This window comes from Xenopus tropicalis, chromosome 7 (assembly GCF_000004195.4).
Source record: "Xenopus tropicalis strain Nigerian chromosome 7, UCB_Xtro_10.0, whole genome shotgun sequence".
Lineage (NCBI taxonomy): Eukaryota > Metazoa > Chordata > Amphibia > Anura > Pipidae > Xenopus > Xenopus tropicalis.
The window spans coordinates 103,061,422-103,086,986 of record NC_030683.2 but is presented as its reverse complement, the minus strand read 5'-3'; the positions used below and the strand labels follow the sequence as shown (position 1 = coordinate 103,086,986).

General features: G+C 40.9%; 1 long non-coding RNA gene across 1 annotated transcript; it reads left to right on the top strand.

The window, feature by feature from the left end:
* Positions 1 to 6,286: 6,286 nt before the first annotated feature.
* LOC100489525 lies at positions 6,287 to 18,781 on the top strand. Its single transcript, XR_208836.4, has 3 exons — positions 6,287 to 6,553; positions 17,342 to 17,437; positions 18,529 to 18,781. It is a non-coding gene; the product is annotated as an Uncharaterized LOC100489525 (long non-coding RNA).
* The last annotated feature ends 6,784 nt before the right edge of the window (positions 18,782 to 25,565 follow it).

Genomic DNA, 25,565 nt, shown 5'->3' with positions numbered 1-25,565 from the left:
ACTAAAGTCCGAAATAATGGGCCCGATTCACTAAAGTCCGAAATAAGGGGCCCGATTCACTAAAGTCCGAAATAAGGAGTGCTATTTATAGCATGCGTTAAAAATCTTATCACTTCTTATTTTTCGCTCGATTCACTAAAAGGACACTTGTCATAATTAAGAAGCGATGTTCTTGGCGTTATTTATCTTACGATGACATATTTTAATGAAAAAAACTATGCGATAAGCGTTATAGGGGCCGATTCACTAAAGGTCAATAACGCTTATCGCATAGTTTTTTTCATTAAAAAGCATGCGATAATTAAGTACCGATCAAAGTCATTTCGCATGTGTTAATCCGCATATCGCATGCACAAAAAAAACGCATTGCGTTAATTAGCGAATAGAAATAGTACTAACGCATGATTCACAAACACATATGAAGCGTTAAACGTGCAAAATATCGTGTTAATCTGTGTGAATATTAACCCTACTTGGGGCAGGCGGTACTTAAAGAAAATTGCGGTTCGTGAGCTTTTGGCAACACAACATGGAGTTTGCAGTCGTATTTTTTCAAGTATATGTTGGCCCTAGAGTGATGCATCCTCCAGTTTTCAGGGAAATGGTGGTTTTCAGAAAGTAATGGTTACGTGCGTAATATATTGCGCTCTGCAAGTGTCCTTTTAGTGAATCGAGTGAAAAATAAGAAGTGATAAGATTTTTAACGCATGCTATAAATAGCACTCCTTGGGCCTGATTCACTAAAGGGCGATAAAACGTGCGCTATTTTTATTGTGCGCTAAAATTTTTACTGCGTCTTAATTTTGGCGATTTTTCGCACGATTCACTATAAGCATACTCGCGATTTTTTACGCGCGATATTGCATGCGTTATTTAACTCGCAAAGGCTATTTCAATGCGGTATTTGCTGGTACATGTGCTAAATTACGCCCGCGAATAGTCGCCGCATATGAATGGTAGCTTAGAAATAGTGTATAACAATTGTCGCCGCATATAAATGGTGTATATAAATATTAGCCACATATAAATGGTAGCATATAAATGGTATATAAATAGTAGATGCTTATAAATAGTAGCCGCTAGTGATGAGCAAATGTGTTCTGGTTATCTTTAGTGAAAAATTAGCAAATCTTTCGAAAGATCCACAAAACGGCAAAAATGTTGTGCAGGCAAAAAAATTGTTGCTGTGACTATTATTTTTTGACGCTTGTATAAATTTTTGTATGTGCGGTGAATTTTTGCGTGGCGAATTTTTTCATGCGTTTTGCCATTGGCGGATTGTTTTGCGAAACGCATGAAAAAATCCGCCGCGAAAAATTCAACGCACGTCCAAAAATTTGCTGCAAATCCATGCCTGGCAAACCATTTCATCACTTGTAGCCAAATATAAATAGTCGCGCAAATGAACGCACGCCATGTTAGCCATACACGCCAATACTTGCAGAAAATTACTGTATTAAAAATGAACATTTCGCTGCAAACTGGCGGCTGCGTCACTCTAGGGGAAACACAGACTTGAATAAATAACACTGTAAGTCCATATTTTATTGCAAAAAATCATTTACTGTACTTTTGTATAATTTTTCGCCTGTGTGTAGTAGGTGTTAATTTTCGCATAGCCGAATGCGATATTTAGCGCGCAAAAGTTATAGTGAATCATGCGATCGTATTCTTTTCAGCGCGGAAATTAACGCATGCGGTAAAACTAGTGCGAGAAATAACCCATGCGAAAATGGCGATTTTTCGCACGCGATAATACTATGGTGAATCGTGCGCAAATTATTTTGCGTTTTTTAACGCAAAAAAGCGTGCGATAATTTTTATCGATCTTTAGTGAATCAGGCCCCTTATTTCGGACTTTAGTGAATCGGGCCCAATATATGGTAAATTAAACCAATTCACAGATTCTGTTAGAAGCAAAAGGTACGTTTTATTTTGGAAAAAATTAAATTTGCAAGGATACAGTGTAGGTTCTGCTACAGAGGAGTGACACCTATTCACTGATACCATTTAAATAGTATTATTTAGTCTGATTATTGTGTACCACTGTCCAGGTGCTCTTTCTAAGGTAAAATTGCTACGTGTGACTTTTCTTCTCAGATGGGCCTGCATAAATAGGAATGAATATCCAAGCTGAACTATAACTCTCACACTTTCACAAAAATTCTTGGGCACCAGTGGTTCTTAAAGAGGAACAGTAAAAATGGAACCCAAAATGGAAACTTCATTTGGTATCACCCACTTGAGTCTATATAGTCTGTTGAGTGTTGACTGGCGAACCACTCTAGAATCTCCTTGTTGGAGCCAGGGCCAGAACCATGGGTAAGAAAATGAGACATGTGCCTAGGGAACAATGCTGGGGAGGGGGGGCACTTACACATACCTCCTAATCACTCAGCTGATCACACTGTTATGTATGTGTACACGCATGCACATTCTCAAGTGCACAGGGCAGTGGGTCCGATTGGCAGCTTGCCTTATTGGTGCCCAGATCTGCTCTTACTAGCTCATATGTCTCATATCCCTGGAGCGTGCTATAACATGAGCTACCTGCCACACTCTAGAAGCCATTATTCAAAGGGTCCATTTCCCCAAATTCCACTTAAAGGCCATAGCATCCTGGTTTATCTTACTAAGGCCTACCTGCGTCAGGCCCTCCAACAAATCCATCCCCTCCCTACTAGGGATCTTCCACAATCTCTTGGGTCAGTAAGATTACCCCCTCCCACAGGGTGTAGATTACACATTACACAGTAGGGGAATATGCAGTCCCTTGCATCCCTTACATTTGATTAAAGGTAACAAATTTTTCTTTAAACCAATTAATAATGTTTAAATGTAAATCAGTTTAATGATATATAGTTTGCTTTTTTTTTTTTTTCAATTCTTTATTTTCCAGTTTTTGTATATGGGAAAGGGTACAGAAAGAAAAGGGGAGGGTATGGGGAGGGAACATTGTCATTGTACAACTTTTTCGTTTCTAACAATTGAGTTTCTAGCAATAGCATTCAACAAGTCATATCTAAACTTTCACTTGTACAGTAGAAAACCTATACGCAATTTTCTGTATATTGTTTGCTTTTAAATATGGTTAAACATAGAAAGTGCATATTAGAGCCAAAAATATTAACAGTATAATATTGCTAATATCTCGAAAATGACTAAAATATAGTATATTGCAAAATTGCACAAAACCACACTCAGCTAATTTCATATAATTTTATGTTTGACTTTAGATACCATTTAATATTTGTGTTATTACGTTGCAATTAGTGCATGTTTTAGAGCAGGGGTACCCAGACTTTTTCCCCCAGCGATCTACCTCTGACTCTTCCCCGCATAGTAACGCGACGCAGCATCCTATGCGTACCCAATAAATGCGCCGCACTTCCGCATTCAAAGGTTTAGACGCGGCTCACCAGAAATCGACGGGGGATCGTCTGGTGGACTGCGATCGACGTCTTGGCCACCCCTGATTTAGAGTGTCTTTGCTTATGCACCCCACCCCTCCACTTTGGCAATTAAACTGCATTTTGGTTGCTTGCAACCAGCCAGTAGTTTTAATGATGGATGGCATTCACTAAAGCTGGCCGTACACATTCAGATTTTAGTTTTCTTCCAACAAACTTTCGGACATCGATCGCACATTTAAATGCAACAATCTAAAACTAACATTCAGACTGAAATTGTAGGATAAAGCTTTAAAAATAACAAATTGGAGGATTTCAAAACTGAGCATTATATTTGATCATTTTATCATTATTTTATTTTTGGATTAAAGACCCTTTTAGGTAAGACCCATAATGACTATGATATCTGTATCTGGATGCAGGGTCAGAAGGTGCATTACTCTCATTTTCTCTCCTGGAATTAAAAGAAAAATGTTGACTGTGTTATTGTACTATTCTACTGCTTATTATAATGCATCCAGTGTACAGTGGAGGGCGCTTTACTCCCTTTAATCCACCTTCACTATTCCTTTATTATTATGTAGCTATATTAGCCTTTACTTCCCCATTATGCTGCCATCTGCTGGGCTTTGTGTATATTTTCTTACATGGAAAAGAGGAATTAGCTTAAACTACTTTTCTTTGAAATTTTTGTGATGTATTGTTCTTGATTCCAAATCAACGAAGAGCTTCATGCCAGGGGCTCTTATAACTGATTACTGAGGCAACTGTGTAAGTTGCTAATCTATTTGTACTACCAGTAGCTTTTGATATGGCCCTCAGTTTTCCAGATATCCTGACCACCATATACAAGAGCCCTAGCCCTAAGGCAAAAAAATAAAACAATTTCTAGATGCATATTGCGCATCTTCTTGAGGGATCATACTCTTTGTGCTATAACTCATGCTGTAGTGGGCTCATGGTTTGGGACATTATGGAAAGGGTTCTAAATATAAGACATTAAACACAGGCAGGTATAAAGTTATTAAACAGAGATACATAGAGCCAATGTATAATCACTGGCAACATTTGTTCCTGCAGATAATCAGCAGTTATGGTCTAATGCTGCTGTAATGCACAAAGCACAGGCATCTTAGTTGTTGCTTTGCGTTATCAAATTCTATCTTGGTGAGTGCCATTAAGTCAATGCAAAGCAACACATACTGTACAGACATATTAGTAACTACTCCCCTTACACAGAACTAAAGTCAGTGCCTGTTAAGGATCTTACTGCCAGTGCCATCGATTTGACATATCCAGGTTGCTCTGTTATCTGTGCCATGCTGGGTGTAGCCAGGCAAGGCATGGTTAAATGCCCCTAAGGAAAGGGTGAAAGCCCATGTTATCTTACATATGTATTGATAAAAGTCTGAGTGTAGGTGTGAAGTTTCTCTTATTGTAACATATGTTTACCTTTCAGACTCACAGGAGCAAGTAGTCACCTAGATGGGGCCTAAGGCAATCTAGGACAAAAGGGTTTGGGTATAGCCTTTTGCTTAAAGGGGGTGTGCACCTTAAAATTAACATTTTAGTGTGACGTAGCTTGATATTTTGAGACTATTTGCAATTGGTCTTCACTTTTTTTTTGGTTTTTAAATTATTTAGCTTTTTTTGAACAGCTCTCCAGTTTAAAATTACAGCAGTATCTGGTTGCTAGGGTTCAAATTACCCTATCAACTGGGCAGTGGTTTGAATGAGAAATTGGAAGAGGGCCTGAATAGAAAGATACATAAGAAAAAGTAACAATAACAATAAAAATTGTAGCCTCACAGAGCAAAAGCTTTTTTGGCTGCAGGGGTCAGTGACAAACTTTTGAAAGCTGGAAGGAGTTAGAAGGAATAGACAAATAAACCAAACACTATAAGAAATAAAAAATGACTACCAATTGCTAAGAACTGGCTATTCTATAACATACTAAAAGTTTACTTAAGGGTGAAACCCCCCATTTATCAGAGTAACTGGCCAACTGGGGAAGCATATACACACGATTATCTGAAGCCGCTGAATGCTTCTGCAACGTCATGGACATGGTGAAAAATGTGCAGTTCCCCCCTGGATTGCCAAAGAATTATATTTGTTATATTATAACTATGGACCATTTGACTAATTTTGCCAAAAAATATTCTTCAGCCTCCCACAGTAAATAATGGGAGTCACAAACTAAAATTATCCATACAAATGTAGGGCTTTTATAAAAAGTAGAAAACCAGTGGATTTAGGAAACACAACTTTTTTTTATTTATTTAATGTTCCTTTCATTTCATGATTTTCATCTGTTGTTTTTGTTGCAATGGTTGCACCTAGGTTGCCATGGCATTCTGGGTATTATAGAATAGCGAAGAACAAAGGGGTGGTCATGCCTGTTCTACTAGTTACCTCAAGAACGACTCAAGGTTAGGTATGTACCGGACTAAAGGCAGGGGAGGGGGATGATATTTTTGTTTTGTGTTGTTTTGTGAACCTTTCCATTGGAGAACTGTATAATTGTAAATGTGTATACACAGCAGATGATCTCCCCCTAATTATTCTTTATTCTCCATCTGGGTTTAAAGGGAATATTGGCCTAAAAATCAAGTTTTTCTGTACATGTACAAGGATAGGCAGAGCCAACTCTGTACTGTACTTGTATTGTACAAACTGTTATATAAAACGGCAGGTACAAGTTTGCATGGCATTGTGTTACTCATTAATTCTCCCAGCCACATGCTATGATCAAAAGATCATTTCTGTCAGCAAAAGGTTTTTGGCCTCAGTTTGTGAATTAAGCGTAGTGGGGAAAGCAGATAGCACTCGCCCTCCCCCTCCCACCTTCCCTCCCAATAAATAGGCAGAGCTCCCAGTACCTCCAGTGAGAGTGACACATACCCTCCCCAGGCAGTGCAGGCAAGGCACAGATAGGGATCAGAGAGGGGAAAGTAGGGCAGTCACTACTCAGGGAACAGGGCTCCAGTAACACAGCTTTGGCACAGGCATTCCCGGTTATCACTACCAATATTCATTATGTCTGACAGTGCAAAAGAAGTACCAGTGGAAACTGTGGCAGAGGTTGAGGCAAAACCTAAAGAGAACCCATGCTCTGAACTCAAGATTGCCATGGAGAAATGGTGAGTGACCCAAATCGCTCGTGCATGGGGCTGGATGTGTGTGAATTATTTCGCCAACAGGTACTGAGTGCCAATAACATTCCTGTATATAGAGCAACAGGAGGTGGCAGATACAGCAGCTGCTGGGGGGTCCTGTGGGATTCTGACTGATGCACATTTTCGATATATCTTCTTCAGGGTTGATGTGTGCCCTATTACGATTTTGCTATGGGGCCCAGAAATGTACAGTTACTCCATTGCTTGGATGTGTTTGGTAATAACAGGAAAAAAAGTATTCTGTGCGGTGTTTGATCTGGGCCCCCCATTAGCTCACAGAAAGTACAAAAGACATACATTGTATAATATTTATAGATTCAGTATAGATTAGAGATTTCCAACTCCCAGCATCCCACTGACTGTCTGTCTTTTCATTAGCTGCTGGGAATTCGTCTAATGACCTTGCGTATAGAGGTCACTGCCTTTATCCACAGTTACCTACCAATAGTACCTACCGACACTTTAAGAATAAAACAATAATCACATAGGATATGACAAGGCATAAAGTTTAGTTATATTATTCTGTATATAGAAATTAAAGATCTGCACAAAGGAAGGGGGGGAGTTTAGGAAAAAAATGTATGAAAAATACAACTTTACAAATTTACAAAACTACATTCTAATTTACAACTTTTTTACTAATTCAAGAACAATGACAGATCTTAGCATTTTTAAAGGTTTGATATAATGCTTGGTACAGCTATTTAGTGGTAGATCCCTTGTCAACAAGCATTTGCAAAGTCGTCTTTACCCAATTAACTAGTGAAACATAAAATTCTTGCTGCAGGGCCCTTATGCCTCATTAAACAAGACATGGCTGACCTCCCATGATTCAGCAATTGCCGGAGCTGACATAGGGGATGCTGGAAGTTGTAGTTCTATTACAGGTTTCTATGTCTGTTCTCTTTCTTCCCCTGGCATCTTTTAAATGAATGCGTGTAAATATATACGTGTATGTTGTGTATGGGATTGTATTTATTTAGACACAAGAACATCCTTGTGACGCAGTGCATAACACTTGTGCTTAGTAATGCAGTTCATTCTGATTCTGCTTGTGCTTAAAAAGGATGGGGTTCATTCTATGAATTCATTTCCATTTGCCTATGAACAAGTAGGAGAACAGGCGCTGCTTGTTGTTTAAACCATGACCATGTCTCTGTTGTGTGCTCAGACCCCGTGTCCCATTTTGTTTGGCCTGAGTCATTAGACAGTAAGAATTTTCACAATGTCACTGGCTTTTAGCATGATTCCTGGCAGTAAATATTCCCCTAGGGCCAAGAACTAATGGCATTTTATGACATTGTAAAATAGGTGGTGCAATTTATGGCTACTGTATGCAGAATAAAGAAAAATAAAAGGTATTTTGCCCCACAATGTATAGATATTTTTAGTTAGGGTGTTGGGAGTACAGCAAGAAATTTACGTTTTTTAACGGGTTGGTTGTTATCTGAAGGCTGATGGCACACAGGGTTCCTATACCACAGGCATTTTTCAACCAGTCCCCAAGAGGACCCAAGTCCGCCATTGAACATTCACAGATATTTCAGTTGGAGATGCATCATTCATCTTTTCAGGATAGAAATCAACAGCAGAGAATATGCTCCATGGCATTAAATCAGTGAAGTCCATGCCTTATACAGATTTTAAGGGTAATCCAATGATATAATCTGACAGCATCTGTCAGGGGCATAACTATATAGAAGCAGACCCTGTGACTGCTGGGGGGGCCTAGTGGGGCACTGACTGATAAGCAGTTTTATGAAAAATGTCTAACTCTAAAGTGATTTTGCTTTGGGGCCCAGTCACTACTGAGTGAGCAGGTAACTTTCCTTCCCCGTAAGGGGCACAGTGACAAGGACTGACAGTATTTAAAAAGGCAAAGACATTACTGCACAACAGCCAGTGTGGGATTTAGGGGAAGCACAGGGTCCTTGTCACTATTGGTACCTTTGATAACAGTACAAGAATTTCATTTTATTATATAATAGGTGTTAAACAGGCCATCAGTTGGGCTGATTTGATCACTTGGCCCCTGACCAATTATATGATCAGATAGCAGAGTTAAAACCGCTGATGTAATTAAAGGAATGTTATACCCCAAACAATGTAGGTCTCTATAAAAATATATGACATAAAACAGCTCATATGTCATAGGTGGTTAAGTATTCATTCTGAAGGTATAGCTTTTTAAGAATTTTGTCCTTGGGCTTATACTTTATCCTCTGACCCTAAAGCTGAAATAGATGGTATTTGGAAAGGTCACTAAATGCAGCCCTCACATATATCATGCCCATTGACTCTGCACATTTTTCAGATGGTCATGTAGCTGCATGAAGATAAAGTGACCGTGCAGTCAGCTCTCATCCTTACAATTATCATCTTGGGGTTACTAGGCCAGAATATCTAATCTGAGCATATTCCTGTGAGCACTTCACTCTGTAACTTTGCTTATCTTTATATAGATGATATGATAGATAAGAACAGCCAGAAACATGGATTATGCTCATAAAGCGGCACAGTCCAATAGCAGCACAGATTGTACTCTAGGGCAAATGCTCTTATCTATCCCCAAAACACCTATGTAACAAAATACTAAGCCTAACACTAAGCTGAATTCTTTTAAAGGGCAACTATCAGTTTACACCAATGTGCACACCACTGGTATAGCTGGTGATTCACTTGAAAGCAGGAATTCATACTGACAGCTATAATGTCTGACCTCCCAAAGAGGTCTTTAGTGAGCATCAAGTGACAATATATTATCTGGAACATTAGGTCGGGTAATTTAGCAATATATTGTATATGGAGGGAATGGCTTGAAGAAAAGAGAAAGAAAGGAATACAGTTTTAACATATATGGCATTGTTAAGAAGGGGAGAATGTTTCAGAAGAAACTCAAAAGCAGTAGGATGTTAGGGGTACAATTTAAATAAGAGATTAGTAGATGATTGGAAATACCTTGCTAACCAATTGGGTACATCTCATCATGCCAAAGCACATGCAACATCAATAGTGCATATACCCAGGCTAACATGAGAATGCATTTTTTGTCTTTTAGTTCAAGTGTAGCAAGATATAGCCTTTTAGGGCCTCAACAATGTTGAGGCCCCTTGCAGCTATATCAGTTCAGTCCCTGGCTGAATTTGGATATTAGTGGATGCTGGGGATTCTTGTTTAGATGATACTGACCCTTTTCTGATTGGTATTAAGCCAGAGGGAGATACTAGAGAATCACTGAGACCACAGAATCATTTGCTCATTATAATCCATCACCAAAGCAGATTAGCAGTGAGGTTGGACAGAAGGCATTAAACACAGTGAGGTTATTGCTATGGGGGGAAATTCACAAGGGATTATTAGAAAAGGCATAATAAAATTAGACTTCATGCACATTTCCTGACTGCATTTTAGGGCAATATAAAAATTACATAAAAAATTTAAAAAAAAATATATTTGAAAGCAATATCAAGGGCAGAGCAGCCCTACATTAAAGGACAACTACACTTTCAGAATGAATAATCAGCAACAGATAGTTTATATTATATTAAGTGGCCTAGTAAAGAGTCTTACCAAACTGGAATATATAAATAAGAAAATATTGCCTTTTTTTGCACCCTTGAGCCAACATTTTGTGGTTGTCTGTGTGCTCCCTCAGAGATCACCGAACGGAAATTAAGCAGCTTTAACTGTAATAGGAAGTAGTGTGGGAGTAAAAGACAGAACTCTGCCCATTAATTGGCTGATGTGACCTAACATATATGTGCCTTGGCGTGTTTGTGCGCACTGTGTATCAGATGATCCCAGGGGGCGGCCCTTAGTACATAACATTTTCTATTTAGGATTACCCAATAGCACATACTACTAGTAAAGTATCTTTTTATGAAAATGGTTTATTTAGATGAAGCAGGGTTTTACTTATGAGCTGTTTTATGCAATATATTTTTTATAGAGACCTACTGTAAATACTCGAGTATAAGCCGATCTGAATATAAGCCGAGTTACCTAATTTTACCTAAGAAAACTGGAAAAACTTATTGACTTCAGTATAAGCCTAGGGTGGGAAATGCAGCAGCTACTGCTAAGCGTCAATAATCAAAATAAATACCAATAAAATTACATTAAATGAGGCATCAGTGGGGTATATGTTTTTAAATATTTATTTCAAAGAAAAACAGTAAACTAGCTCTGTAAGCGGAGAAGAGGGTCAACAAAAACAATATGGTATCAACAATGATACCTTAAGAGTACTACCCCCTTAGCTCAATCAGCAACCCAGCTAAAGCACAAAAAGTTACAATCCTTCAAAACTATATATAGTTTATATCGAATATAAAGTGCAATGTCTAGTGCAGAATGGGACAGGCGAGGATGGTAGATAAAGATGAATTTGGGAGCTGGCCAGGGCACTGGAGGGACAGAGAGTGCTAGTCTGGAGGGACCCGTGGCACCCGACTCAAGTATGAGCCGAGGGTGACTTTTTTAGCACATTTTGGGTGCTGAAAAACTAGGCTTATACTCGATTATATACAGTAACTTGCTGAGGGGTATAGTTTTTATAAGTGCTGCATAACTGTAAAATATAAGGTAATTTGATAGCAGATACAGGTATGGGATCCTATATCCATAAACCTGTCATCCAGAAAGCTCTAAATTACGGAATTGCCATCTCCCAAAAGACTTCATTTTAATAAAAAAAAATTCAATTTAAAAAAAAAAAAAATAATGATTTCCTTTTCCTCTGAAATAAAACAGTGCCTTATACTTAATGGTAACTAAACTAAATAAATCCAGATTAGGGGAAAAAAACAATTTTGTTGTTATTGTTAATTTCTAATTACTTATCCTTCCACTCTTATTCATCTTCCAGTCTCCCATCGAATCCACAACCTGGTTGCTAGGGAAAATTGAGCCCTAGCACTTAGCCACCTGCACCAGGAGGGAGCCATGTTGCCATACACGCACTGATATTATCGTACAATACAAAGGTCGTAGGACCAATGGTTACGGTAACTATTGTAATAGTAGCATGTAACTGTTATGTGCCCTTGTATCACTGATACAGAAGCTGCAACAGAAGCTCCTGCCCAGTGCGGGTGGCTAAGTGCTCGCTGGGGACAAATGCTACCAGTGCCAGTTTTAGGATAGAATAAACATGTAGCCTGGGCCTCAGCACTAGAGGAGTTCCTTTTGGGGAAACAAATGTTGCTGAAAGAATAGATGTATGGGTATGGGATATGTTTTCTGGAAACTCATATATATTCCTCAGCATTGTCCGATGGCAACTTACATTGTGTAGTCATAGCAACACAACTAAAGGCCCACAGGTTGGAAATTCCTGATCTATATATTTTACCCCTCAAATCAGGGTCCTAAACCTCCTGCATTGACTGGGACCCCCTTTTTTCTAAGTGCTTGCCTAGATCCATTGGTGAATGAACGATCCATGTGTACAGACAGCAAAGGTAACCCAAGTACCAGGGAAACACAGATGCAGCAGATATATTTAGGGAACTGGCTGTGCAAGAGCTATTTTTGAAATCCACACAAGCCGCACAGGGCACAGAGGAGAAGCTTCTCATAACCTAGGCACCTATACCCAGCGGAAACTATAAACCTGCTCTGATTTACAGCTCTGAAAGCACAGTATGTGGCAGTTTCAGAGTAGCACTTTTATCTTTGATAAAATGTTGGCCAATTAGTAAAAGCTAAAGATTTTAAGACCTTAGGGTAAATTGTAAGCAAGATCTGCTGACGAATAACATTTTTTTTTAGAGAATTCTGAATTGAAATCTAAAGCAAATACATAAAAAAGGTAAAATATAAAACCCTTATAAGGAATTTAGACATATGAAATATACATTTTCTAATATTTTATATATTAATATAGTTAATAATGTTGGTGTTACTAGCTCTTTACAGGGGGGGGGGGGTTGAATGTAACATATTCAAACCTATAGAACTGCAATACTATCTGTTAATATTTGCACATGACCAAAACAGCTAATCACTAATTGGTTGGTATGAGTTTCATGTTGTTGCTCCTGAATTAAGGTGGCCATACACTTATAAATCCCATCCTCCATGATGCTTGGCTTTCATATTTATAGTTGTGCAGTCTCTCTTTTATATGGGGCTGGTAAGCCTTAGGCTATGGGCACACCGCATTTTTTCAAGAAAAACCCAATGCCCTGTGCCCCTTTGTAGCCCTGTGCCCCTATGTAGTGTTGTATGGCTTTAGAATCCACTGACTGATTCTGACTAACTGTTGTTAATCATTGCACATTTCCAATTTAGGATAATTATTGTTGTACATTGATAGCACTGTTAGGTTTTATTTATTGGATGAGATCATTACGGAAGCTCTGTCTCCCAAAGTGACCACCAACACTGATGATGGTGCTGACCCACATTTCTCTGGGCATGTAGCCATGGTAACAGCAAATCTGCTGATCTACAGGGAAGACCTTTGCATCACAGCGAGTAGCTCAGGGCACATAGGAGAAAAAAAATGAGAAATTCTAATTGAACTGAGCTCAGGTCATCTTTGCTATACACAGCTTCCTTTGCAACAGGATCTAAGATACAGAAATAAGATTGTTTAAGAATAAAAAGATTATAAGTGGGCAATTTCCATGTTTTAGTTTATTAGCAGTAGGTGGGCTGTCTTTCCCAGCTGTCTTTCGGGGTGGGCTAAGCTGTGGGATAGCAGGCATAGTAGGGTGAGGTGGGGCCTATAGTAGCAGTGGGATAATAGCCTCTGGGAAGGGACTGTGGCTGTGGGATAGCAGGTATAGTAGGGAGAGATGGTGCCTATAGTAGCAGTGGGGGGATAATAGCCTCTGGGAAGGGACTGTGGCTGTGGGATAGCAGGTATAGTAGGGAGAGATGATGCCTATAGTAGCAGTGGGGGGATAATAGCCTCTGGGAAGGGACTGTGGCTGTGGGATAGCAGGTATAGTAGGGAGAGATGGTGCCTATAGTAGCAGTGGGATAATAGCCTCTGGGAAGGGACTGTGGCTGTGGGATAGCAGGTATAGTAGGGAGAGATGGTGCCTATAGTAGCAGTGGGGGGATAATAGCCTCTGGGAAGGGACTGTGGCTGTGGGATAGCAGGTATAGTAGGGAGAGATGGTGCCTATAGTAGCAGTGGGATAATAGCCTCTGGGAAGGGACTGTGGCTGTGGGATGGCAGGTATAGTAGGGAGAGACGGTGCCTATAGTAGCAGTGGGATAATAGCCTCTGGGAAGGGACTGTGGCTGTGGGATAGCAGGTATAGTAGGGAGAGATGGTATCTATAGTAGCAGTGGGATAATAGCCTCTGGGAAGGGACTGTGGCTGTGGGATAGCAGGTATAGTAGGGAGAGATGGTGCCTATAGTAGCAGTGGGATAATAGCCTCTGGGAAGGGACTGTGGCTGTGGGATAGCAGGTATAGTAGGGAGAGATGGTGCCTATAGTAGCAGTGGGGATAATAGCCTCTGGGAAGGGACTGTAGCTGTGGGATAGCAGGTATAGTAGGGAGAGATGGTGCCTATAGTAGCAGTGGGATAATAGCCTCTGGGAGGGGACTGTGGCTGTGGGATAGCAGGTATAGTAGGGAGAGATGGTGCCTAGAGTATCAGTGGGGGGATAATAGCCTCTGTAATGGAATGTGGGACAATAGCCTCTGGAATGGCTGTGGGCCAGAAGATATGGACAAGACAGCAGCAGTATGTCTTTACATGGGTGCTGGCAATGCTGCCGCCCTTCAATTGTTGAAATACAACTAAAAAGGTCTGACCAACAGCTTAATGTACTGAACATTGTAGTTCAACCACAGCTGAAGGGCAATAAGTTGGACAGTCCCACAACAAGTCTATATGGGACATAGACAGAATAGTACTGTACCCACAAAGTGTGCATTGCCCCAGCACTAGTAGCAGTTGCCAGTACTAGCTTTTATCTTCCAGTGCAGCCATTACACAGTACTACACAGGGCCCTGGTACATGCAGCACTTTGCACATATGTTTCATGCATGTGAGATATACGCTATATACACATTCCTTCATTACCAGGGTGTCTGCACCTTTCTCACGCCTGGCTGCCTAACATACCCTGACAGGGAACTGCCTCTTTATCTGAGAGGAGCAGCCTTTGCCCAGACACTCCCTGCCCAGCGCCTGGGGGGAGTATGAATAAAAGGTGCTGTGCTGGGGTGGTGGGGGGGGGGGGTTGCTGAGTCAGGCTGGGCCTCATTAGCTGCAGATAAAAAGGGTGGGATAGTCTGAGTGCAGTTATGCATGGCTAACATGTGCTGCTACATTTCATATTTCAGCCTCCAGGCCCACTTCTTTAACCCTTTTGCATCCATGGGCTTGTGCTGTGTTTAGCTATAGCTATATCTTACAAATGTGATTAAAGCGAGTGGCAGGCAGGGGCATTAGCTGAGCTTACCCAGTCTTCCCAGAAGGGGGAAGGTTGAAATATTCTTCTGTCAACCCCCAAAATAGACAGATCCTTTGCACTTAATGCAACACACTCGCAGTTACCATAACTCAAAAATTCCAAATGATCTGGTGACCTTATCTTGGCAGCTACCTGGTTGCTATGGTCCAATTTACCCTAGTAACCAGACAGAATCCATGCTGTGCAGCCTCCATTGTCAATTAGGGGATGTGTAGTAAAGACATTAGGTACAAATGCTGTGAATGGTATACATACATAGGAACCCCACCAACAGCACATAAACTGCAAGCATGAAATCTACCATTTACATGGGAATCCCACGTAAAAATGTTCTTTGCATCATGAAAGAAAATGTAACTTTAAGAAACTTTCCCCATTTATATCCCCTGAATGGGAAAGCTTTTTAGTAACTGTTACTGCAATAAAAAGCAATATCTGGCTCTGCACTTCTGGTTCAGACACCTGGAACATTGTAGCAGCTGCATCTGATTAACAGAGCTGGAGGGCAAAGTGACTTCCGCTACATTGTTTCAAGAGTCATGTCAGAAGAAAAATATTTTTTTAATGAATAGCAGTTATGAAAATTTAAATTTTTTTTAAAACCAAGGCAAATATTTAATTAATGTATAAAGGACACTTGCTTAATTTTTTTTTTTAATTATATTTTTCATTGGACAATACCCTGTTTTTGGGTGGAGATCCTCATTACGTTTTCAGGCTGAGGAATGGTGCCTTGCTTTCTTTTCATTTATATTTGGTATGTGCGCTGCTTAGCTAAGCCGGGGATGGACTCAGTCCCAGCAGCTCTGAGCCGCACGGAAATGAAGAGGGTGCAGGGCAGAGTACAGACAGCGCTCCTGAGACACACGAGTAGTCCAGATGCCAGCACAATATCAGTATAAAATCTGTATATTTATATTCAATAACATAGTGCCAACAGTTACCTATATACCTACCTACTCACTGAGGGCACTATAAACAGACATTTATACTGATTTACTTGGCACAGACAACAACAAGTGCACCGAAGGGGCCCCAGTGCACTAACACTATTAGTTACACTGGCATGTCAGCAAACATGGTGAATCGGGACTTCTACATACAGGTACTAGGTACAACCATGGGCCTATATGACTTTTATTACATTTAGGCCTATATAACTCCTATTACATGGAGTACACATGCATACATGGTCAAACAGGACTTCTACATAGAGATACTATGTACAACCATAGGCCTTTATGACTTCTATTAAATGTAGTACATAGGCATATATATATCTTCTATTACATTTAGTACATAGGCCTATGTAACTCCTTTTACATTTAGTACATAGGCCTATATAACTCCTGTTACATTTAGTACATAGGCCTATATAACTCCTATTACATTTAGTACATAGGCCTATATAACTCCTATTTCATTTAGTATACTGGCCTATATAACTACTGTTAAATTTAGTACATTGGTGTATATATCTCCGATTACATTTAGCATATATGCCTATATAACACTATTATATTTAGTACTCAGGCCTATACAACTACTGTTACGTTAGTTACAGTTAGTACTCTCTATTTATTTTTGTGAGTGTGATCCCTGGATGTCAGGTTTTCTGGTTGGCCATAAAAGTTTCAATCTGAGAATGACTATATGACTACTATGGCCTGCTCAGGCATGCTGCTGTCCCTTAGTCCCTTGGCTGGACAGCCTTGCACTAGATTTTACTAGCTATTCTTTTCAAACATCAAACAGTACAACTGTGCACCCATGCCACTGGCAAATATCATCAGTCTATGTTCTGGAGGAACAAAACTACTTTCTGGACACTTACTTTTAAAGGAATAGCATATCTAGGTTTTATTCCAGTCAGGGCACTGTCAGCAAGGAGTTTGTATGTGTTTCCTCTCTCACTCCCAAAACATACAGACAGGTTTACTAGCATTGCCAAAAGTGTATGAATGTGATTGGAACCTTAGATTGTAAGCTCCACAGGGGCAGGGACTGATATGAATGATAGATAATCACTGTAAAGCACCATGGAAATGTGTTCTCTATAAATACAGAATTATTATAAATATCCTATAAGTTATGTACATTTACATTAAATTATACTTGTCAGTCCACTAGATGGCAGTACAGAGGACACATATTTCAATGCAATGACAATTATCATGTACAAATGTGCAAATGTTTGTTAATTTCATCCCCAGTGCAGAACTGTCTTTCTGTCTGTCTCATCCATCTATCTGCTCACTTATTCATTTGCCATACAAACAGATAACAGTGTATTTCCCCCCATGCAGTGTGGCTGAGAAAGGAGAAGACAGCTGCCATGAACTAATTCAAGCCTATAAAGAATGTTTGAAATCTCTTGGGTCACAAAACTAACGTCTGGCCAGGTACATCTCTACTTATGTTATGTGTCATTGTGTGTGCAAGGGCACTTGGGAAGTTCTTAGCTAATCAGCATTGTTGAGAATCATGAAAGCAAGCAGGTATACAATAGATTACTGCCCAGGTACAAATGTACCCACTGTTAGTCCATGCACCCACTCAGTAGGGCTACAAGCCAGGCCCTCTTAGTGTTTCGAGCTAAAGAAATATTTAAAATAGTAAATCCCAGTTGGCCAAAGATGTTGGTACCAAATACCCTTTGACTTCCTTCCCAAGTGTCCGGCGGATTGGAGGCACAGACTTTTGGTATCACATAGTATTAATAGGCTTCACGTGCCGGCCACACAAACAACAGGAAACATCTTCAGTAGTGGTTTTTAGACTATTGGAATTCAAATCCCACTCCCCAATGTGGCTGTACGTTCCTGAAGGGATCCCATTGCTCAGAACAAGTTTACGGGTATATGACATACCATGTCTATTTAAAAAAAATACTGCTACTCTGCAATGATTCACTGAAAACTCATTAAGAGTTAATTGCAGAGCCGTAGAGAGAATTTTCAGGCACAGGAGTTTGCAATCTAAATTTGATAGGTTGTCTAAGCTACACCAGATCTGCTAAGCATCAAGCTACTAATGGGAGTCAGATGAAGCACCTAACAAATATGTGGCCCTTTCCCATGCCAGGGGGAGTGTGTTTGTTATTCCCATTATTTGAACACTGAACTCTCCAGCACAGGGTTCTCCTCAGTGTAGCTCTGTGTCCAGCTCTGTCAGGCTGTGCCATTATTGGTGGGCAAAGGCTTCCTTACTATAGATTTGGCCAGTGTAGACCACCATATGGGCAAAGGGGACTTTTGCCTCAGGTAACATGGTAGAAGGGCCCCTGTGTATCTCATTCTTTCAGGGAATTCTGACAGGCCAGTCTCCACACATTATATTGGGGCAATAGGATCATCACATCACTCATCTGTTCATATCGCCCATAGCCAGGGCTGGGAACGGCAGAGCATGGGACAAACCAAATCACAAACAATTTTATTATTATTATTAATTATTTTCTTGTTTTTAAAATACTTTTCTTTTGTTCCTGTAGGTGAGCGACTGCTGTGAGGGGCACGTGTTGTGTGTCCTTATGCCCCCCATCATTCTCTCCTCTCCAAATCCGACCATTCCACTGGGACGAACAGATGGGGTAGTCTTACTGTACATGATAAATGCTGTTGGATGTGTTTCCGCTGCCTATCACGTCAGGATCTACATTGTACCAACTCTGTGCCCTCCTGGCACAGGAGAAAATATTGTTCAGAAGATGCTAAGCAGAGTGGAATAAAACTTTCTATATTTTACCTTGGCTTTTTCCCATGCTATATCACAAGATACATTTCTGCCATGGCAAAATCATCATCTATAAACCCCCGAGCTGTGGGAAATGTAGTCAACAGAAAGTAGCGCTCACTCTGAATAGATAAAAGGTAGATCCTGGGTATTATGGCTGAACTCTCTCCACTGGGGCTCACCATTGGCAGAATAGTGTATGCTCCATCTTTCTCCATCTTCCCTTTGTGCAAGAGCTCTTAGTATACTTTGTTCTCCTGCCTCCATCACTATGAAGAATGTAGCTCATTTTGAGGGATTAAATGTAGTGTACTGCAAGACTGCAAAATGGCAGAATGAATCTATATAGCAGCAGGGCCATATCATCTATATAGGAACCTGAGGGCCCATGCCTAGGGCAGTAGCATATATAGTAGAAAATGATACTTGCTGCAAAATCCCGCAGTGGCACCGAGTGGGTAGGGTTATTTTAGCTGAAGCTCAATTACTGGTTAAAAAAAAGTAACATTTGTCTCTTAAAGTGACCAGGGATGTATTTTTGCTGCCCCTGGTAAAGTGCTGTCTGGGCCAAGTTGCTCAGCTTGCCTCATGGCTAAAATGGCACTGATTGTGCAGAAATTTATTTTAGCTAAAGCTCAATTACTGGTTAAAAAAGGTAACATTTGTCTCTTAAAGTGACCAGGGATGGATTTTTGCTGCCCCTGGTAAAGTGCTGTCTGGCCCAAGTTGCTCAGCTTGCCTCGTGGCTAAAATGGCACTGGTTGTGCAGAAATTTATAAAGATTTCTATAATGGGCCACTGGGAACTGAAGGAATTGCTGCAAGCAAAATGTATGAACTGTAAAATCACACAAAATTTCAGAATCACATTATTATCATTATGAACTCATATGTTTTAACTGCAGGAATCCCCGCGGCTCCCATTGGCAAGCCATTTCTGGCACTTTGTCGCCTGCATGGGTTGGCAGTTTCTAGCAGGTGAAACCATCAACTTAGCAAGTAAAAGGTTATTACATAACAAATATACCCACTGCCCAGTGTGCTGCTGATACATTCTGCTGACAAAGCCATGAGCGAGCACTTGTGCACTGTCCCTCAGTTCAGACACCCAAGCAATAAATCGTTGAGGAGTGAGATGGATCAAAGCGCTCCTATTACACAAAGGCTGGAATGTGAAATGTCAACCCAGTCACATTAAAAGGGTCAGAGCTGATCCCTTCTGCCCCCTGTTGAACAGGGTCAGTGCACTAGGAGCACAGGGATGCCTTCTGTCAGATGTATGACACAGCACTAGGTGCCCTGCTCTAAATCTGCAAGGATTTATTTCTTTCAGAGATGAGGGTGGTTATATACAATACTACTAAAACTGCACTGATGGGCAGGCAAAGCAGTTACAGAGGAGCTCAGTTCCTACAAATGATTGTAAATCACTCTCTTAGCTTTACCACTTTACCATTTCACATGGGAATTCTGCCAGTGAAGGTCACTAGTAGACAGAAACACAAATACGCAAGTAAGGCTTCCTGGGGCAGATGAACCTTTGCCATGGAATCCTATGAACATTTACAGCCAGCTTCTATACATTATATCTTATCACATTCGATACACAGCGCAGCTCTGAAGAACAGGAGTACCTGAATTAATACATGGACACTTCCAGGGAAGTATTAAAGAGAAGTAAACCCTAAGAATGAATATGGTTAGAAATACCATATTTTATATACTGAACTTACTGCACCAAGCCTAAAGTTTCGGCTTCTCTAAAACAGTAATGATACAAGCCTTTACAGCTGTCACAGGAGCTCCCCATCTTGGGTTCTGTAAGGAACATCTGTGACACTACACATGCTCAGTGGGCTCTGGGCAGCTGTTCAGAGGCTTAGGGGTTGTCACAAATCATCAAGCAGAAAATGAGGTTGGCCTATCATATAAGCTGATGCTACAGGGCTGATAATTAAATTGAGGTGCTAATTGTACTGGTTTCTGAGCTGCCATGTAGTTTTTAACTGTATTAATTACTAATCAGTCTTATATTGTGACATTTATATTATATATACAGTATACTGGGAGTGATCCGCTCTGTTGTGTGTGCCAACAAGTGAGCGGTTGCTGGGCAGATCAATGGAGCAGCCTGCTGTAGCCTTCCTTTATATTGAATATCAGAGAGTTACTGTGTGTGTGTGATTGGAGTTCTACATAAATGTATCTAGTAGAGAAGGGGCATAGTTTTGCCTCAGACAACCTGACAACATTAAAAACAGAGGCAGAGGTGAAAAGTGGTGCTTTCCAGTTCAGGGTGCAGCCCCAGGTAACTAGTGTGTAACACTGTAAAGCCTGATAAGTGCACACATACATTTGGTATCTTTATTACTCCATGCCACAGAAATGGCCATTTTATCAGCAGAGGTCGAACTGGAAAATCAGGCTCCACAAGTCTTAGCTAAAGTGATGCAATCGATACACAGTGCAAGCATGAGATGGATGCTAGCAGGCCCGGACTGGCAACCTGTGAATTCTGGCAAATGCCAGAGGGGCTGCTGTAAGATGCCACAGGCACTATTTATTGGGTTGGTGGGGGCTGTTTGAGTCTCTGGGTATTTGAAATCCCAGGGCCTTTTGTGAATCCCAGTCCAGGCCTGGATGCTAGATCCTTGCTAGAGCAAGCAAGCTGGGCTGCTGGCACTTTTATACCAACCAATTATTGCTAAGAGACCAATCAAAATCAGCAATGGCTTCACTTGAATGTGTAAAATAGTTCCAGATATAGGGCAGATCAGTTACTGTCTAATCTGGAAATAATGACACAAGTTCTCAGTTATATTTATCTTGAAATGCTAATGATTTATTCTCACACATAGATGGATCAGTCGGTATAGAACACATTTTTCTTATGATAAATCCAGTGCTGCTGTCACATATCTAATAATCTGTGGCACTGCTATCAGAACCACATGTACAAGTAGCAGGCACAGAAATGTTAAGGTAATTGCACATGGGGGTCTTGTCCACTACTGCCATCCAGAGGAAAATAGCGGCGGACAATTTTGTTTTGCCCTTGCCGTAGAAACCACCCTGTCGCTCCTCCATAGTACTTGCCATTAAATAAGATTAGTAGTGGTGAGAGTGGCTTTTTTAACTGCTGCAGTTTTCCCACAGGATGACAGCAATGGTCAAAACTGCGGGTGTGCCACTGGCATAGAACAGGGTTTCAAGACCTTATCCAAAAAAAAACCAGGTCCTGAATAATTTGGATAACAGGTCCCATACATGTACTAGGGAAGTCCAAATAGTGTGTTTCCTCATCCAACAGTATTGCTTCCAGTTTAAGGGAACACATATATATGCTCCCCTGCACATCCTGAGAATTCAGCCAGCAGGAAGTGGAACAAATGGGCTAGTGGGGTTTTGGTGGAATTTCTCAATAAATCAGTCTGAAACTTTTTTTTTTTAAACACAATCCTATATTTAGAGGAGTATAATTCACTGGTACATTCTTACATTTTTTTACACAATCTGTCTCCTTTAAAGGTTTTCCAACCCAGTATATACATGTGGGGGATTTGCAATTTAGAGATTTAGCTGAGCAACACACCAGTTGTGTAACAGTTTGGGAACAGAATGTGAGATTAGTGTTACTGTATCTATCATCTGTCTATCTATCTATCTATCTATCTATCTATCTATCTATCTATCATCTGTCTATCTATCTATCTATCTATCTATCTATCTATCTATCATCTGTCTATCTATCTATCTATCAATCTATCTATCTATCTATCTATCTATCTATCTATCTATCTATCTATCATCTATCTATCTATCTATCTATCTATCTATCTATCATCTGTCTATCTATCTATCTATCTATTTATCATCTATCTTTCTATCTATCTATCTATCTATCTATCTATCTATCATCTGTCTATCTATCTATCTATCTATCTATCTATCTATCTATCATCTGTCTGTCTATCTATCTATCTATCTATCTATCTATCTATCATCTATCTATCTATCATCTATCTATCTATCTATCTATCTATCAATCTATCTATCATCTATCTATCTATCTATCTATCTATCATCTGTCTATCTATCTATCTATCTATCTATCATCTGTCTATCTATCTATCTATCTATCTATCTATCTATCAATCTATCTATCTATCTATCTATCTATCTATCATCTATCTATCTATCTATCTATCTATCTATCTATCTATCATCTGTCTATCTATCTATCTATCTATCTATTTATCATCTATCTTTCTATCTATCTATCTATCATCTGTCTATCTATCTATCTATCTATCTATCAATCTATCTATCTATCTATCTATCTATCTATCTATCTATCATCTATCTATCTATCTATCTATCATCTGTCTATCTATCTATCTATCTATCTATTTATCATCTATCTATCTATCTATCTATCTATCATCTGTCTATCTATCTATCTATCTATCTATCTATCATCTATCTATCTATCTATCTATCTATCTATCATCTATCTATCTATCTATCTATCTATCTATCTATCTATCAATCTATCTATCTATCTATCTATCATCTATCTATCTATCTATCTATCTATCATCTGTCCCACTAATATATAACACATAATAAACTTCCCTGATTTTGCACCATTTTTTTTTGGTCCCCTGAAAAACATAAAATGGGGGTTCTACTGTAATGGGAAGTAAGTCCCTTTTTTCCTGGGTCATAGCATGACCCTTCTCAGTTCACAGTTTGGCCATAAGGTGATATAGTGTATATATATATATAGCCACTGTGATATAGTATAAAAGGCTAAGCAGCCATGTGGCAGGAGCTCTTCACCTGAGCAAGCAGGTGGGGAGATATTGTGGAACCTGGGTGTAAGATAGGCCCAGGCAACTCTTGTCATAAGTTACACTAGGGGGCACATTCATGAAAACGCGAATTTGAATCCCGAATGGGATAAATTCGGATTGGATACGAAAATTTCTGAAGATCACAAATATCACGAATATGCTTATGAAAAATCGTATTAGTCACGAAAATATTGTATTGGCGATCCGAAAATCACAAAATTTTTGTATTGAACGATCGTAAAATGCAGGAAAACCTTTCCGACTTTGATCCTTCTGTGCATGATTTTGGAAGCCTCCCATAAGAATCAATGGCACTCTGCAGCTCCAACCTGGCCCAAGGAAAGTCTCCCATAGGGCTCAATGGCACTCTGCATCTCCAACCTGGCCCAAGGAAAGTCTCCCATAGGGCTCAATGGCACTCTGCAGCTCCAACCTGGCCCAAGGAAAGTCTCCCATAGGGCTCAATGGCACTCTGCAGCTCCAACCCAGCCCAAGGAAAGTCTCCCATAGGGCTCAATGGCACCCTGCAGCTCCAACCTGGCCCAAGGAAAGTCTCCCATAGGGCTCAATGGCACTCTGCAGCTCCAACCTGGCCCAAGGAAAGTCTCCCATAGGGCTCAATGGCACTCTGCATCTCCAACCTGGCCCAAGGAAAGTCTCCCATAGGAATCAATGGCACTCTGCATCTCCAACCTGGCCCAAGGAAAGTCTCCCATAGGGCTCAATGGCACTCTGCAGCTCCAACCCAGCCCAAGGAAAGTCTCCCATAGGGCTCAATGGCACCCTGCAGCTCCAACCTGGCCCAAGGAAAGTCTCCCATAGGGCTCAATGGCACTCTGCAGCTCCAACCTGGCCCAAGGAAAGTCTCCCATAGGGCTCAATGGCACTCTGCAGCTCCAACCCGGCCCAAGGAAAGTCTCCCATAGGGCTCAATGGCACTCTGCAGCTCCAACCCGGCCCAAGGAAAGTCTCCCATAGGGCTCAATGGCACTCTGCAGCTCCAACCCGGCCCAAGGAAAGTCTCCCATAGGGCTCAATGGCACTCTGCAGCTCCAACCTGGCCCAAGGAAAGTCTCCCATAGGGCTCAATGGCACTCTGCAGCTCCAACCTGGCCCAAGGAAAGTCTCCCATAGGGCTCAATGGCACTCTGCAGCTCCAACCTGGCCCAAGGAAAGTCTCCCATAGGGCTCAATGGCACTCTGCAGCTCCAACCTGGCCCAAGGAAAGTCTCCCATAGGGCTCAATGGCACTCTGCAGCTCCAACCCGGCCCAAGGAAAGTCTCCCATAGGGCTCAATGGCACTCTGCAGCTCCAACCTGGCCCAAGGAAAGTCTCCCATAGGGCTCAATGGCACTCTGCAGCTCCAACCCGGCCCAAGGAAAGTCTCCCATAGGGCTCAATGGCACTCTGCAGCTCCAACCTGGCCCAAGGAAAGTCTCCCATAGGGCTCAATGGCACTCTGCAGCTCCAACCCGGCCCAAGGAAAGTCTCCCATAGGGCTCAATGGCACTCTGCAGCTCCAACCCGGCCCAAGGAAAGTCTCCCATAGGAATCAATGGCACTTTGCAGCTCCAACCTGGCCCAAGGAAAGTCTCCCATAGGGCTCAATGGCACTCTGCAGCTCCAACCCGGCCCAAGGAAAGTCATGATAACGAAGCTTGAATGAATCAGAAACTTTCGTATTCGGCGCGACAATACGATTTTGTCGCAAAGTACGAAAAAGTCACACAAGGTACGAAATTGTCGCAAAAAATACGCTCATTCAGAAAAAATGCATTTGGACGCATTCGGAGCGTTCATGGATTAGTAAATGTGCCCCTAGGTGTGACAGACAGTTAGGGCTAGCTAGGGAGCAGCTTCTGTCTCCGACAAGGATTGTAGAGGGATTATTATCCCAGGTGTACTGCTGCCCAGAGTAGGGTTACCAGTGTACAGACCT